Here is a 15694-nt window from a genome sequence, read left to right as displayed (position 1 = left end):
AAACGCAGCTACTACTTTCAGTGGTGTGCTTTTAAGAGAAGTTAGGAAATGTCTGTAGAGTAAAATGAAACATTCATTAATTCTTGTGTTGTCTTTTATCCGCTGCTCCACCACTAATTTCCTGGTCCATGGTTCGCACACACAAATTTCCTGGCTCATAGTCTCTGTTTGGAGTTCAGGTGTATCAATAAAAGGGCGGGAAAATAGGAAATGAACTCTCACTGAATCACACTGTGTCTTGAGACATTAATGTTTGTTTGTTTGTTTGTTAGTTAGTTAGTTTGTTTGTTTGTTTGTTTGTTTGTTTGTATCATAGGCATCAACATGGGTTCTGACAACTTTGAGCTGAAGCTCTCAGGCTTCTCTTGTGAATTCAGACTTGATTTTGCAGGAGGTAAAACAATTAGTGTCAGACGATACGCGATTGAGTTGATCAATTTATTGGGAGGATGAGGAGGATGGGAGTCATGACAGGGTGGGCGGCAAGGATAGAAAGAGATACATGATGACGAAATGCAAAGCCTGGGCAGAGAAGCAGGGGACGTTAGAAAGTAGGAAGCGATCCAGTTAGGCAGAACAAAAGACAACAAATGTTCTCTGCTGTAGTCTGACTACCTCATCTCCTGTCATATTCTTACTGCTGAAATGAAGACCATCTGAAATGACAGTGTGTGAACATGAAGACGTTATTTCCTGACATGTGGTGCATATGTTTGTGCACCTAATTATTCCATATCCTGTCAGGTAATCAAGATGGGGGCATAAAAATAACATAATTAATGAGAAATACCAGGACAAACTTCAGTGAAAGTGAGGTGAGATATCTCGCCTTCACTGGTGGAAATGTAACTCCTTTGCTAGTGCTCCACTTACAGATCACATTTCATGACGCACACATGTTTTTATGGGTGCACTTAAAAAAAAAAGGCTCGCAGGAAGAAACAAGGCTGTTATGTCTACTCTCTATCAAAGCAAAAGATCTCAAGGTCACATCAGGATGAAATCTGTTAACTGCCGGAGGTGAAAATTACAGATTCTCCGTCACACGACAACACATGATCATAATGGATCAAAGGCATGAATATAGGATCATCAGCGGAACAAAACAACAGATGCATAATTACGCTTAAAAACACATTTTCATTAACACACTTCATCAACACTGTTGATTTGAGTTTAGATTAGGCCATATAATTTAAGCCTGCAGGTTCCAATGATAATAAAGATGATGGTTTTTGGTGGTAAGAAGACAATTTTACCAAAAAGATAAGGTCCATGAAAATGTAATAAAATGAAATGAATAGAAGAAATATTACCCCCTAAAGCCTCTACGATATTGTTTTTCACAGTGATCATTGATTTTTCTGCAATATTTGAGAGAAATGTAGGAAATATTTGATTTAACTCCTTAAATGCCAGGATGTTTTTAGCTTTTGATCAAAATACAAATGCGTTCTTTTACCATTTCCTTAAATTTTTTAGGTGTGAAAGAGGCAATTCATTCGGCTCCCTTACAACTCCTGTATATAGATTCATCCAGTTTTTGTAATATTGTATACTTAATGTGAGTGGTTCGATCTTCAAAACTCTGAAAACAGTCATGTTACTGTTGCATCTGCTCATATTGTGCGATCAAAAACTGAAATGTACACATTCGATGTGATGTTAAGTGTTAATAAGAATAAAATCATTAATGCTTCTGGTTTTAGAACATTCAGACACTCCCCTTCTCCTTGAGCAGCCGTATGCCATATGTGTGTGTGTGTGTGTGTGTGTGTGTGTGTGTGTGTGTGTGTGTGTGTGTGTGTGTGTGTGTGTGTGTGTGTGTGTGTGTGTGTGTGTGTGTGTGCGTGCGCATGTGCATTCATGATTGTGTTCATTTGATTTACAAGCTGACGTCAAAGCAAATACAACAGCCTTTCAACGTTCAAACTTTTTGTCCATTCATAAATTAAACTCTGAATTCACGGCAGTGTGTTGTCTATCAAGGCCCTTCCTCAATGTCAGCTCGTCTCCATGGTGAAGCATCTCATCAGATAGTCCTGATTGTGCGTTGTTGTGTGTCAGCCGGTTGTGATAGTCAAGCAGGTTGAGAGGGAGACAGACTGCGAAACCAAACTAGAATCACCTGAAGACTTGAATAACAGACAGACTTGGATCAATAAAAGAGATGGATACTTTATGAAGTGCTAAGGGCATGCAGCTCATAATGATCACAGGAGTGTGTAAATTAGCTTATGGCACACAAAGACGCTAAGGAATCATTGCTTAGAGAGGAGAGCTTAGGCTGGAGGAAAGAGAGGCAAATGATAATGAAATATATTCCACATAGCGATTGAAATGAACTGAAATAGGTTCATAACTGGTGCATGTTTGACTATAAAGTATCTGTCTCTGTTATATGATAAATATATCCTCATTTACAAGATATCCACAGTAAAGAGCACATTGGGAAATACTTTGGGAAATTGGAAATATTAAATAATCCAATAAAGCAGAACTCTAAATGGAGTTATAAGAATCCTTGTTACCCTTGTTAAGAATATGTTGTGTATGATGGATGATGTGAAGTATGAATGGTAGTGAATAACATGCTAAAGGACATAAGATGTTGATGATTTCTCTTGCCAGTACAACGTAGTTACAGTGTTTAAGGGAGAATTCAAGAAATGCACGACTGCTCTTTGGTTGGAAACGTTTCGGTTGTAAAGGATAGTTAAAATTAGGGTTGTCACGACACCAACATTTTGGTATTCAATACAAATATTTATTGAATACCAATTTTGATTCCATGGCAAGACAGTTCACCAGGAAGAAAAAGCTGTGTTTCAACCAGACACAGCAGTAGGATTATAAAGACATTGTAATGTCAAACAAAAAAATACTACACCAATTTCACAAAATAATCAACATTTTGTATAATGGCATGGCTTTTCTACAATACTGCAGTTCACAGCTGCCTGAAATATGAAAAAAAGAGTGTTAACAATATAGAGCCTCAGCGTAACAAATAACAAGAAAATGACCATTTACCATATTACCATTGCAAAATTAACGGTTTATAGCTATTCACTACTTGCTCCGGCAGCTGTTCAGAACTATTCACCATGTTTTAAAACTCAATCAACCTTTTATGGCAGCATTTTAGCTGTGGAACCAGCCGGGACATTACATACAGGTGAATACAGTGATTAGAACAAGAAGAGCCCTTACGCAGACTTATTATCAACTTCAGGTGCAGCACTGACATATAAACTTTCATAAAACGGCCAGTAATGTCGGTACGGTAGCGACTCCTAGTATTATGAGCTGTCACCACATTGGCATGAGCCATCTCCCGTTAGCCTCTGTGAATGTTGTCTGTGGGGCATCGCTGCAACATAAGCAGCTGCAGCAGTTCACCCACAATAACAGTAACATTTCAGGATGACATGGTGACATTAACTGAAAGGTAGTAGCATAAACTCTTTTGATGTGTTTCCCCCCTTTGGTCTGAAACGCGCTGTGTCGGTCATCTATAACTTGTCTGTGAACATCCGATCACTTTTCTTTTGAAGAAGTTGCAGCAAACCTGTTGCAAGCTGCACTTGCCAACACCAAAACACATGTTGTTGTAAACATCCGTTCGGTGGTAACGCAGGAAACATATTCTGTCATGTTTTGAGAATTTTGGTCCAGACTCTGTCCCGGAGTATCGGTTATCATTACATCCCTAGTTGGAACTCAGTCAAGTTAAGCCTTGGACAGATGTGACATATTGACAGGAGAAGGACTGTTCATCTATTTCTGACAACTGGCGCTTTTATGTGTCTGAACACATGTAGGTCATTTTTTGGTCTGTGACAACAATATTGGTTTTGTGTGGTGGTCATAACTCAGCTGGCGATGTTCTTGTCTCAGTGATTAATAAAAGAAGGGAATTAGAATTTTTAAATTATTAAAGTTTTTTATTTTTATTTTTTTATTTTTTATAAATCACGAAAAGGTCTGTTGCCAGCAGTACTGTCATCCGCAGGATTTCCTGACAAGACCCCGGAGGTAGTGCTGTGTGCCTTCTGCTTTCTTAGAGTCTGGTAAATTATGCATATACCTGTGTACCCTTAGGGAGTAATATTGTACTCCAGGTCATGCATTATAAATGAACATGAACAACTGTAGGATACGTGAACACCCGGCGTCCTCAGGTAAGGTTAAAACCCAACACGATTCAAAGTCATGTTGCTTCCGTAATTCTGGCCACCCAGGAGAGAGAAGCAAGGACATGCCAGTAGTGTGCAGACTTGCCTTTTCTATCGCTCAATATCACTCACAGGCTGCCTGGATCAAATAAGTCTGACTGAAATCCTTCCCTTCTGGCAGGGTAGTACACCTCAGGCCTACCTCATCCAATTCCTGCATGTCGCTTGTGTTGCATCAGTTAGAGCTTTGTGAGAAGCCGCCGAACCTCATCTTCAGCACTGTCCTATTCGGATGTCTTTTTGAGGTTTCCCCCCCATCAACTGGCAACTCTCCACGCTTGTCTATTACCAAATCTGCTTTAGGATTTTTTTTTTCAGACTTGAATGTTGTCAAATTCAAGGTCAATAATGTCTTCTTAAGTCTCACCCTGGGGGTCACGATGAGCAAACGGGGCATCTCTGTTGGCCACGAGAAAACGAGTGAGAGCGAAACAGTGGGAGAGAGTGTGTGTGCAGCTGCTCGTTGGTGTGTCTAGTGCAGAACTGATTTAAGGCCCCAGGCCACAGGAAGAAGGCTACTCTACACTCCAGGCACGTCCCTGAAAGCAGCAGCAGAGGAAGCACTGTTGCCATTCAGCAGCGTCGACTGCAGATGCCTAAATGAGTCTGTTCTGTCCTGCAATGCCCAACGTGGCAGTTCGCCACTTACTTAACTTCTGTAGCTCCTAATATGCCTCCCCCCCCCCATCTTCCCCTCCTGCTGCTACTTCTCTACTCTCCCTCGCAGTTCATCCTTTCTTTTTCTGCCTCTTTCAGTCGATCACTCTCACACCTCCACCTTCGTAATCGGAGTGTCTTTCTCTCCCCCACACTCATGCATTACTTGTCTGTCGGCGCATTTCATCTTGGTCACCTTTTTATTTACATTCACAGTCCATGACCGGCTACCGCGCTCTGATTGGTTGGTATCCTTTTATCGCAGGGTCAAAGCGAGAAACCTCAAATGAAATCATTACAAGGTCTGCAGATGTGCAGCTTCTCGCCTTAATGTGTAGCCTACAGTCCAATACAGCTGTATCAACCTGACACATTTTACCAAGCAATTATTTTTGAAGTTGCTCTGTTTGCTCTACTCTTCAAGGCTTCTTCGTGCATGTGCATGACTCTTGTAATCAAACAATATAATCGATAGTTTATTGAGAAGCAAATATGTGTTTACTTCTGCTTGCTTTAAGTAGTTTCTGCCTTCAAAATTGTATACACCTCCCATGACATGGCTGTGATTTGACTCCGTAGTGAGGTCATGTCACTTATAATATTTTCCACTGACTGGCCAAGTTATAGAAAAACACGACCCATAAAATCTATCTGTTTAAGTGCATCTTGCTGAAATGAAAATATCCTACTGTGTGGAAGCATAGCTAATCATGAAAACCACACAAGTCTAACCCAGTTTCCTTTCCACCAGTTTTCCTCGCTGTCCGTCACCCACTTCCATTTTGTACTCTATCGCTGTCTGCCTTTTTATAGCTTTTCCTTTCCCCATCTTTCCCTGGTCTCCTGTTGTTTTGCTCTCCATATGCTTTTTCTATCCCTCGCAAATGTGGTTGTGACAATATTTAGATAATATTTATATTTAGCGAAGGGATTTATTTTTTGTGTTGGTTTTCAACAAAAATATCAAAATTTTGTCAGTGAAAATGTTGACACAAATTTTCAGGCAGCTAGATTAATGAACAATGGAAGGATTACGGCTTTGTTTCGATTAAATCTGTTTGCCTGTCTGAAAAAAGTGTTTAAGATCCACTAACTTCTTTGTTGGTGAGAAAATGGTGAGGATTTGTACCTTCGTGCCGGCGTGTTTGTGGTGTGAATGGACACAACTTTCCACCTGATGTGTGGGGGTTGATGGTAGAAGAGTCGGACGGGTCGGTATCAGGGACGATGCGATGACAGCTGAATTCTAAAAGCTTTATTATCGGTTCCCTGCAGCCTTTCTGGGCAGCTTTCTGCCGCCTCTCATCTCTCCTGTGTGTTGCATTGAATATGGCTCTCCAATTGGGGTCATGGCTCAGACCGATAGGAAGCTACTGTGTTTTACTTACTAACTGGAGGCAAAGCTACAGAGTTCACCATTAAGAACGGAAGTGAAGACTTGGCAGTACTGACCATAAGCTGACTGGCAGATCCAGAATTTGAAGGAAAAAAACCTTTAAAAATGCAATGGAGAGATGTATCATTCTCCAAATTATTTTCTCTAAATTCACATATCGATTTGAGAGCAGATGTCCTCTAGTGGACTAGTCATAAGTGTCTGCTACCATAAGTTGACACTCTTGCTTTGAAAGGTATTAAAAAGAGATTTGGCAATCCACGTTTCTGCCTTGGCAATTGCAAACCAGTATTCTGCTCAACTTATTATATGTTTCTACACCAAGAGCCATCAAATAGCTGTTCTGGAGCTTTTGATTACTTCACGTGATTCACAAGATTGTTTTGGCTTGTCAAAGTCCAATTACAGCTACAGCTAAATATTGTTTTTAGTTAGTGATTAATCAACAATGTTCTAGTTTGGAAAGGGTCAAAAAGTAGTGAAGAGTCTTCATCACAATTTTACAAAAGCTTAAATTTATGTCTTCATACTGCTTGTTTTTTTTGTTTTTTTTTTTTAACTCAATAAATAAATAAAAAGTAAAAAAAAAAAAAAAAAAAAAAAAAAAAAAAAAAAAAAAAAAAAAAAAAAAAAAAAAAAAAAAAAAAAAAAAAAAAAAAAAAAAAAAAAAAAAAAAAAAAAAAAAAAAAAAAAAAAAAAAAAAAAAAAAAAAAAAAAAAAAAAAAAAAAAAAAAAAAAAAAAAAAAAAAAAAAAAAAAAAAAAAAAAAAAAAAAAAAAAAAAAAAAAAAAAAAAAAAAAAAAAAAAAAAAAAAAAAAAAAAAAAAAAAAAAAAAAAAAAAAAAAAAAAAAAAACGAAAAGGTTGCCATCCCAGAGGAGTGAAGCAAATTCTCACATTAGAGAAGTTGGTAACGTGTGGTATTTGTTTCTTTGAAAATTACTCAATTTTACTAAATGATTAGCAAAAATAATTTAGAAATGAATCTTTGTCGATCAACAGTTTGATGACTTATCTCTTTGTTTTTGCTTTCACAGTAATGTCTCCTGGGTTATAGGGAACGCCAACACAAAAAACAAAAGTGATGATTATCTGTTGATCTAGTATTCAAATTGTGAACATTTAAATTTTGGAATCAGTGATAATGTGTACCTGTTAAACGCGATACAGATCCCCGAACCAAACTTGATAGATAGGTAGTTCGGCTTTTTGCTTGTAATAGTTGCAGTAATGGTAAATACAGTTTATCTCCCCCTGCAAATGTGTTTGAATGGTGGGTTGCTATACTGCACTATAGAGGGCAGATAAATCAAAACTTTCCTAACCCGTCACCTCAGCTGCAGCAGCTCTTAGCTGCTGTCTTGCTCCTTCTCCCCTGTTTGTCCCTTTTCCACGATCACCTATAGGGATTGATGGTCATGTCAAAGCAAAAACTGAAAAATCCATATTGCTCTCCTGCCCTTTCCATTCTGCATTGATTTCATGGTGAAATATCAATCTGCATATGTCATGTACTGTTGAAACGCTCAAAATAGTACAACATGTTTAGAAGTAAATCAACATAAAGCTGTTTTAGGACAGCATTACATCAAGCTGCACTCGGAGACTATTTTGCAGAGGCAATTAAGGAGAGGAAAGTCATCTATTACATCATCAATTTATTTATGGAATATAAACAAAAGAAATGCATGTCCTTTAATTTGCACGCACATACTGTATGCACACATTAATAAATGCACAAATTGACATACAGAATATTCACAAGCTCATTAACTTGAAGGCTATGAAAAAACAGCACATAAAATCAGATATCATTTCATCTTTTGAGCTATTAATTGGTACATTTGTTTTTATTTATTAGTGAAATTATATTCGTAAAATGATGTACATTCTATCAACACTTTTTTTGAACAGATTGAAAACAGGAAGGTTTTTAAGCTATCCTGATAACAAATAAACAGAAAGAACTAAACACATAAGCTCCCGGTGATCAGCTGATGAGTTCAACATATCTGAAATAGAATTAACAGACTGATGTTACAATATTAATAAAGGGTACATGTCAAGAAATGCAGCCAAACACACACAAATGAAATACCATCTGGAAACTGCAGAGATGAAATATTAGACTAATTCAAATGAATTATGTTTACATTCCAAACTTAGGTTGATGTTGCTGTACCACTTTACAACTAGCTTTGCAAACTGCAATAAGAGTGTATCAAAAGTAATCTATATTTTTTCACAGCAGACATGCTGACTTGTTACAGCAGGAGAAAAGCACAGGTGTTACTAACAACACTAACCCTGAAAAACAAAGCTGCTAAATTACATTCAACCGTCATTGATTTTATTCATTACACCTGTGCTTTTCCCATTGTGAGATGTCATACTGAGTTTGAAAAAACATGGAATATATTTTGACAACACTGAGCTACCTAACAGAGTTATGTCTCGCATATTTGACATTTATGTCTGTTGCTGCAAGTGACACTAGTATTTCAGTCGAGATGTATCAGCCACTCTTGGTGTCACAACTTGTTTGTTTTTCCACAGCGAGACTGTGCCACAGGGCTTGTGTTTAGCATAAATATATTATTCTTATTAAGTTTACCACATGAATGTGCCAGAGCCTCATTTGGATTGGGGAGCACAGAAGGCAGTGAACGACTGCAGTTTAAAGTAGTTCTGACTGATAATTACTAAAGAGTTAGCTGGTAAGTTGTTTGTACAACCACCTAAGTTAACATTATGTATGCCGTTGTCATAAGGTTTGTGTTTATGATGTTCAATAAAGAGCGAACACGTCTGAGACGGACATGAATATTATCTGTGGAAGCTTTGTCTACCTATTATTTGAACAATTACAACAAACCCAAGTTTTGGTTGTGAATGCGAGCCTGCAGAAAAATTGAAGCCTAAGGGTAATCTTCTTTCTGTACAGATGCTCCAAAATCCAATTTTATAAAGTCTTTTCATAATGTTGCTTTTGCAGTGCAGTGGTTGTGTGTATTTTAAAATGTGCCTTCCAGCTAGCCAGGATTGTTTTTATAATAACACAAGCATACCAATAGAAAACATCTTCTAACCAAAACATAATTGCCTATTTCTTTTAACATACCATGATATGAAGCATTTGCCATGATTTAGCTTTATGCAAGCATGTTCAGCGCAAGTAGTCAATGTAGACATATGCAAACCATCTTGGATACATTAACTTTAAAAAAAAAAAATTGTTTCAAAACAATTTGACTGCTAGAAAGAAAGTAGCATTTCTGGTGTTTTTCTTGCTCCATGTGTACAATATTCAGAATATGACTCATTCTCACGTATGTATTGCATTGATTGTGCTAGATCATAAAATCCCCCTAGCACAGTCTGCAGTAAAAGATGTAAAATACATCCACATGATGACATTTAATAGCAACAGCACAGTTTGTTTGATATGTTGACACGGTACTTCCAACTTGCCATGCAGTGTTATTGCTCAAAAGAATAGTTACTGTACTTTTTAATGGTCAGGGCAGGTAGTGCCATTGGGATTTTAGTCCTTTGGGCATAGTTTGATAAGAAATGGATTCTGTACCTTTGACTTGTATACTGCAGCCTTAAGCTTTTACAGCAGAAAGAAGAGCAGAAAGAGGAGCAGAAATGAGCTGGAGAGGAGAGCAGGCTGAGGGAACATTCAGCAACAATATCCTTTCTGCTGAAACTTTACATATGTCAGCACTTCAAAAGTTCCTCCATTACTATTTATCCCACATCCCCTCAAAGAGCTTCAGATATTCATTTGATCTAACCTTTTGTTCTGTTCCTGCTGTAAATTGTCTATTGGCTGGATACATGCATTCTTTAAAAATTGTTTCCAGTAATTACAGACGAGTGGATTTCCCAGCTGAGTAAAACTGCTTTGAACATAACAATTGACTCATTGCTGTAAAAATACTTTAGCCAGTGGAGGACTTTTAGGGCAGATATAAGTTGGTAAAGTAGCAATGCTAGCTGCATCACTGCTTCTCTGTTACCATTGCAAAAGTAACAGTATACGTCTTTTAATCCAGTCTCTTCACTGGGATCAAGACTGCAAAAAACAAACAACCAGAATGAAATGATTGTTTATTGGCAATATAATAGCTTGAAATATGCCTTGATGACCATATGTGAGAGTTGAAGAGGGATAGTTGGACACAGGACCACCTGTATCTGATGTTAATATTACCGTTAATAATCAATAAAGTCCGACCTTGGATACATTTTCGACCGTCACGGTGAAAGTAGGTGGACGTGTGATGAAAATGAGAAGAACCTGCTTATGAATGAAAAGTTTACCACTTGTGCATGTTTGTGTATTCATGCAAACATAGAGAGTGTCTGAAGTCATTGTGAGCCGAAAGTCATTGCCATGGCAGGTTGTGCCTCTGCTGTGACGTAGCAGGATGATTTCCCCATGGTGCTAAGTGATTAGGTTGATCTCTGGGGAGAAGTTTAATTCTCCTCTGAGTAAGGGTGCCATTAAAATGCAATGACGTGAGATTAATGCTCATCTTGTAAGTGACATTTACTTTCTCATTTACTGTGGAAATTGTCTTGCAATATTGTGTGCAAGGCGTTGTTTTGAATGCTGATGAGTCTCAAAAGCTGTTCAAAGTATGTGCAGTGACAGTATGAAAAAATGTTGGATGTGCTATAAAAAGAGGAAGGGTATCTAGCTGAGTAAGGGACAAACAGTAAAACAAGACCATCAGCAAAACACGACCGTGAACTTTGAAACTGCGGTTTGCAGTGCAGATTCCAAACTTACTGTATGTTGGATAAATGACTGTCCTTTGGGTTTATAATACGAGTGTGGAAGCAGATACCCGACCAGAGTTCTGATTTATAATGCAATGCCATTGTTCTGATGTTGCTTTCGAAGATGCATTGTTTACTTTAAGAATAGCAGGCAGGACAAACCGAGCCTTGATGCATCTTTTGATTTCCTGCGCACTATTATTGAATGTCTTTATGTCTCAGGATTACTTTAATCCTGCATAGTGTAAAACTGATTGCAGTCTCAAATCGTGCTTACTATGTACTGTATGTGCATCATAAAGTAATATTTATATATATATATAAAGTTTGTGTTTACAGACTCTGATGTCTTCTTTTTTTTTTTTTTCTTTCTCTCCTCCAGAGCGCCTGTACGCAGCAGCTCAGCGTGCAGAGCCCAAACTGTGCATGCGTGTGTGTACATACACACTTGCGTGAGAGCCAGGCGCACATACTATATGTGTATGTGAGATGAGGAGAAGCTAAGTGGCTACCACAACCACCCAGATCAGACAGCCTCCTGCGCTGCAAGATGGATTAGAGACCCACACTTCAGGAGATCAAAGGTAGGAGAAGATGTTTGGTAATCAGCCGCCACTCATCTGCCCTGTTCAATAACAGCATGGAGAGAGTGAAGGAGCGAGAGGAAATAATGCATGACAATGAGTTTATGCTGGGGTCTTTCTGCCATCTGTGTGCTGTAGGCTTGGACACCAACGCCTGTCATGTCCATGTGTGTAAGAGGGACTAATGGAAGTAAAGTTTTGATGGGGGAAAAAAAAAAGCTGTTAATTATCAGTTTATATATCAAGATTTGTATTTTTGTTATTCAAATCTGTGAAAGTCTTAACTGAATCCAACTTTTAAAAAAAAGAACTTCAAAGGAAAGAAAGGACTTTTTGTGACGTACCTTTTTTTAATTGTATTCTGTAGATCAATAGCCAAATTTAGAAAATACGATATCATGCCAAAGCATTTTCAGCACAACTACAATTGTATTTTACTGTTTTTATCCTGAAGATCCCAGTTGTGCATCCATCATTAGCAGACAAATACATTATCTTTGTTCGAGGTCTATTTTAATGAAGATCCAAAAGTTTTCAAAGAAAGAAAAATGCTATGTTGAATTTAGTAGAAAATGGAATAGAATAATACACAGGTCTGAGCATATTTCCATTTAATTTGATGCTATATACGTGGCATATCAGATGTGATATTTCACTAAAAATAAGTATTATACAGTACTGTTGCATCATTAAAACAAAACAGAGGTACAAGCAAAGAGAAAATCTGTGTTTGAAAGATGTGTGCTGTAAATTGTGTTACTTCTGAGTTCAAGAGTAATTCAAGTGGAAAAATATCCAAAATCTAAAATGTCACTTGCAAACATCAGGATAGACCTCTGAATGGCCACCCACGCCTCCAATTTTGTCAGCGGTTCCAAAAGACCTGGCGTTGCTCTTGTGAGTTAGAGAAACAACCGCGCCAGGGAAAACTCACACTTCTGCTCTTACTAGTGTGATTAGTATGCTGTATTGCTTTCTCCATCTATAAATAAAAGCATTGGCGGAGGCAACAATTCCAGACAAGTCGGAAGTAATTCTGGGAAACGGTGGAAAACGTTGACTGAATTAGAAGCAGATTCGGCAGGTTAGAGAAATATAAGGCCGTATCATAAATGTAAATGATTCTGACATCACAGAATAACACTTCAAACACAACACAGGCTCATATACATCACTGTAACATGTAACGGCTTCCAGGGTCAAGCTTTCCTTTTGGGATACTTGCTGCTCAAATAACAACCACTGTACTTAAAGAGCTCAACAGGACTTCAAAATTGTATCTGTGTCTGTAGCTGACAAAAAAAACATATAAATTAGACATACATAGATCATTGTCATTGTCATAGATCATAGATCCCTCTCTGTTCTTTTGTGTGAGAGCCACAACGTGTAAAATAAAAAGTGGACTTTTTTATCATCACAAAATATTGCTACAGCACTTACTTGTGACAACAAAAGCTGCTTATTGCACTATAATTTAGCACTGTTTGCGTGAAAGAGGATTACTTTATTGAGATTTCTGCAGCTGAGAGGTTTTTGTTAAACCATGTTAAATAGCTCCATAAAAAATGCATTTTCTATCTGTTTTTTTTTTCCCCACTGTTTTTTTCCCCAAGTGTTCTTAACAAGCCTGGAGAATGAACTTTTACCTCCATTTACCTTCACCCATTTTCTAAACCACAATTTCAAGATGACAAATTTTTTAGCAGAAGTTTTCCATCTTCTTAAAGAAGCACATTTCCTGGATTCCTTTTGTATGACAGCCCTTGTTAGGGTCAATCACTCCACAATTTGCAAAGCTCCTTGTGCAAATTGCTTCTCTCTGGTGCTACAGTTAAGAGGCATAGCTTACATGATTCTTAAGGTTTTCCTTAACAATGGGGACAGACTGATTTTTAGTCTGTAACTTTTTTTCTGCCAACAAACTAAGAGATGAGTTAGATACTTATCAAACTCTCCAGCAACTCTATCAATTTATATCATTACATATACTTAAAAACTTGAAAATGTATAAAAGGATGTCTGACTCTTAGGGATGCAAGAAAAACATCAACTGAAGTTGCTTGAAAGCTGTTAAAATCGACATAGTTGTCATTATTTCTAAGCTTTTATGTAATGGTGACCGTTTGTGTGTGTCAGTTCATCTTGAGTGTCTGTGTATCAAGCTGAGCTATTAGTGGGTTTGCAGCAGCATTTGAAATAAACCTCAGAATATTGTTTCTCTCAGGCCTATTTCCTACGTTACACAATACATAGAGATTTTAAAATGGATGATTTAATTTTTTTTCCCAGGATGTGATGAATATGAGTATGTGCACATATGTGTTGTGGGCTTCAGTCTGCAAGGAAATTAAGTTCCAGATGTCACCGTTCTGCCGACTTTAAATCTGTCTTTTATCCTACCTACTGACAGCATGAAAGCAGGTACACAATTTAAGCATGCAATGGCCTTCAGGTCTCCTTTCCCCTCAGGGCCACCTTTCGACTCTCTCTGACCTCCCTTACATTTGTATTTTGTTTGATTTTTAACAAATCACCAGCACACAAAAGCTGCAGAAACAGTGTATTTTTAGACAAAAAAAAAAAGGTGTCATGCTGGTTTTTCGAGCTGTTTATTTATATGACAGGAGACATTGTCCTCAAGAGGCTTACCTCAAACTGTAAACTGCTCGACTCTGTTAAGACAAAATGCCTAAAGTGTCACATGAGGCTCACAGGTGAACGCTGACAAGGTCGTCTGCATCAGGTCAGCATGTTTTTTTTTTTATAGAATCCAATGGAGAGTTACAAGCTTATCATGGTACATGTACTCTATTGTTGATATCTCAGAGCACAGGTTTTTAATATGAATTCCTTCAATTGTGAAACAGAATTCTCCTTTCAGTCACAAATTTCATGTTTCATTTACACGGTCAGCATGTAAAAAGAATGATGGATAATATGCCTCCACCAGAAACTTTTCAATTCATGTAAAAAAAAATGTGTCTTCACCACACACGCCCACACACATACACACCTGTGCGCACACTCCTCAGAAAGTAAAACCACTTTTATTCTATGCCTTATTACTAACTGTTATGTGTTCCAGTGAGAGTAAAACCCAATTCATATTCATATGCAGGATAACACGCCTTTCTTATTTTTTTTAAGCCACCACATTCCCCCACAGGCAGCTTCAGTTTGCTGTGAATACAAATGCCAGAACACACAGCATGCTGTACAGACATTGCATTTCTTTGAGGCACCATTGCCCTGTGAAATCTACTCCTGACAGAATTTGACTTTTTACTGACTTTGGCTCAGTGAGACTGGTTTCAGGAGATAGGTTCAATTTCATCGCCCACATGTGCAATCTTGTCCAAGATGCAAGTATTAAATATCACTTTGGTGCAGATGGTGTTTTATAGCCCCTCAGTATGTGTCAACTGCAGCATTCTCGATTTGCACACTGTAAATCCTCCTGTTCAGCCTTACTGGAAATATTGAAGTAGTTCTGGTATGTCACACTCATTAAACTAATCTTTGCTGCACTTATTCACTGATGCTCTTGCCACTGCCCGCAGAAGAATCTTCACCTGCTTTGCAGAAACAACACAGTGCATGTCTGATGAACTCAGTTCTTTCTCTCCAGAGGAAGTTTTGATGTGCTTTGGAGAGTTTGCGGTGAGTGTGTGTATGCATGCGTTTAATGAACAGTTTCTATTTGTGTGTTGACTGAATTCATGAGTCTGCCTTAGCCTGCTCTCCTCTGTGTTGCCGCTGGGCTACCTGCTTTTTCCTGCCTCCTTCCCTGGCTGCTCCTGAGAAGTAGAGATAAGGCCCACTGATGTTTGTCTGCTCCCTGGCAGATTACTGAGGCAGACAGGTACAAGGACTCTGGCAGACAGCTACAGTGTACTGGAGGCTAGAGAAGGACTTGCTTGAGATGCCTAAGCTGACCACAGCACCAACCCAGCAAGAATGCCATCTGGTTTATTTATGTGTGCTGTCGGTGCTTCGCTAATTACTGTGCAAAGTGAAACACGTGAGTC

At 38.2% G+C, this 15694-nt stretch overlaps 1 protein-coding gene across 1 annotated transcript in view; it reads left to right on the top strand.

Annotated features, from left to right (window-relative positions):
* The window catches only part of grik4 (glutamate receptor, ionotropic, kainate 4), a 274511-nt gene that overhangs the window by 61292 nt on the left and 197525 nt on the right, over positions 1-15694 (top strand). Inside the window, exon 2 of the mRNA XM_069690256.1 lies at positions 11462-11663. The gene's annotated coding sequence lies outside the window, so the exon portion shown is untranslated. The remainder of the gene's footprint in view (positions 1-11461; positions 11664-15694) is intronic.

This window comes from Brachyistius frenatus, unplaced genomic scaffold (genome assembly GCF_029030835.1).
Source record: "Brachyistius frenatus isolate BFR_SWC_R1_liver_20210118 unplaced genomic scaffold, ASM2903083v1 Contig_1, whole genome shotgun sequence".
NCBI classification, from domain to species: domain Eukaryota; kingdom Metazoa; phylum Chordata; class Actinopteri; family Embiotocidae; genus Brachyistius; species Brachyistius frenatus.
This window is presented reverse-complemented; position numbering and strand designations above follow the sequence as displayed.